The 1,949-nt window shown below is 46.2% G+C and overlaps 1 non-coding gene across 1 annotated transcript; it reads right to left on the bottom strand.

Annotated features, from left to right (window-relative positions):
- Window positions 1–581: 581 nt before the first annotated feature.
- On the bottom strand, window positions 582–719 carry LOC119927736. The gene has a single exon (XR_005450712.1). It is a non-coding gene; the product is annotated as a small nucleolar RNA SNORA7 (small nucleolar RNA).
- Window positions 720–1,949: the final 1,230 nt, after the last annotated feature.

Below are 1,949 nucleotides of genomic sequence, written 5' to 3'. Positions count from 1 at the left end.
ATAGGAGACAACATAATGATGGTCCAGTCTGGTGGGGGCTCTTCCTGCTCACTGTTATCTCCTTCTTCTATTCCCTCCTCCAACTAACTTGTCTTGCCTTACGTTGCTGCGTCATCTCCAGCGTGGCTCAATGGAAAGAGCCCGCTCTTTGGAGTCAGAGGTCATGGATTCAAATCTCAGCTCTGCCAATTGTCAGCTGTGTGACTTTGGGCAAGTCATTTCACTTCTCTGGGCCTCAGTTCCCTCATCTGTAAAATGGGGATGAAGACTGTGAGCCCCGTGTGGGACAACCTGATCACCTTGTATCCCCCAGTGCTTAGAACAGCGCTTTGCTCATAGTAAGCGCTTAACAAATACTGTTATTATTATTATTATTATTATCTCCGACCCATAGTGACGCCATGGACACGTCTCTCCCAAAATGCCCACCTCCATCTGCAAACGTTCTGGTAGCGTATCCATAGAGCTTTCTTGCTAAAAATACGGAAGTGGTTTACCACTGCCTCCTCCTGCACAGTAAACTTAAGTCTCCTCCCTCAACTCTCTCCCATGCTACTGCTGCCCAGCACAGGGGAGTTTTGACTTGCAGCAGATTACCTTCCACTTGCTAGCCACTGCCCAACCTAGGAATGGAATGGGTAGGCCTCTGCTTGACTCTCCCTCCCATAGCCGAGACTGGTAGAGTACTGGAAACTCTCCAGATGTGATCCTGAGAGAGAGGCCTCCAATTATATATACATAATTTATGTCTGCCTGTTAACCCAGTTTATTGGAAACTCCTAAGAAAAGGGATTGAGCCTACTGGTTGCTCCCAAGTACTCACTATGAAGCCTGCTATCTATCCATCCATCCATCCATCCATATCTACATACAAAACTCCATTTGACCAAAGGTGCCCTACCTAAGGCTACCAAAAACCTCCTTCTTGACAAATCTAATGGCCTCTACTTCATTCTAAAGCTCCTCAACCGCTACGCTGCCATCAACACTGTGGTCCAGTCCCTTCTCATGGATATGTTATCTAACCTTGGGTTACTATTAATAATACTTCATATTATTATAGTTTTTGTTGATGATGATGGTGGCATTTATTAAGCGCTCACTATATGCAAAGTACAGTTCTGAGCGCTGGGGAGGTTACAAGGTGATCAGGTTGTCCCACTGGGGGCTCACATTCTTAATCCCCATTTTACAGATGAGGTAACTGAGGTACAGAGAAGTTAAGTGACTTTCCCAAAGTCACACAGCTGACAATTGACTTTGTTAAGTGCTTACTGTGTGCCAAGCACCAAGCACTAACTGCTTGGTCAGGTACAAGTTAATCAGATCTGACACAGTCCCTTCCCACATGGGACATCCAGTCTAAAGTAGAGGGAGAAGAGGTATTGAATTCCCATTTTACAGATGAGGACACAATGGCACAGAGAAGTTAAGTGATTTGGTCAAAGTCACACAGCAGGCATGCGAAGGAGCTGGAATTAGAACCCAGGCCCGGGCTCTTTCCAGTAGGCCACACTGCTTCTGACAATGACACTGTCCTCTTCTAGTTCTCCTCCTACCTCTCTAATAGCTCTCTCTCGGTCTCTTTTTAGATCACATGCAGATGGAAACTCCAAGGAGAACCAGAACCAAGCTATTTGCCTGGAGCCCTCTGGACCTAAATTAAACTACCTTTCTGGGTTGAGTTCCTCAGACTCCATTGCCTGAGATTTCCGCAGATTTCTGGTGTGGGCATGCAGCCCCCAGAAAATATCGAACTGAGCTGGTCTGGGAATGTACAGTAGCAGGCCTAATTAGCAAACCTGCCAGTGAGCCAAAAATGGGACACAACTTGTGCTGTTGGCTTGGAATAATAGAGGTATCAACGAGGGAATAACATCTGCAGGAATTGACCTTTTACCCCAGGATATTGTACAGGTCGAAAAGAAGAAGCGTGGCTCAGTGGAAAG

This window comes from Tachyglossus aculeatus, chromosome 4 (genome assembly GCF_015852505.1).
Source record: "Tachyglossus aculeatus isolate mTacAcu1 chromosome 4, mTacAcu1.pri, whole genome shotgun sequence".
NCBI classification, from domain to species: Eukaryota; Metazoa; Chordata; class Mammalia; order Monotremata; family Tachyglossidae; genus Tachyglossus; species Tachyglossus aculeatus.
Note: the sequence above shows the minus strand (reverse complement) of the source record. Positions and strands in the feature narration are given on the sequence as shown.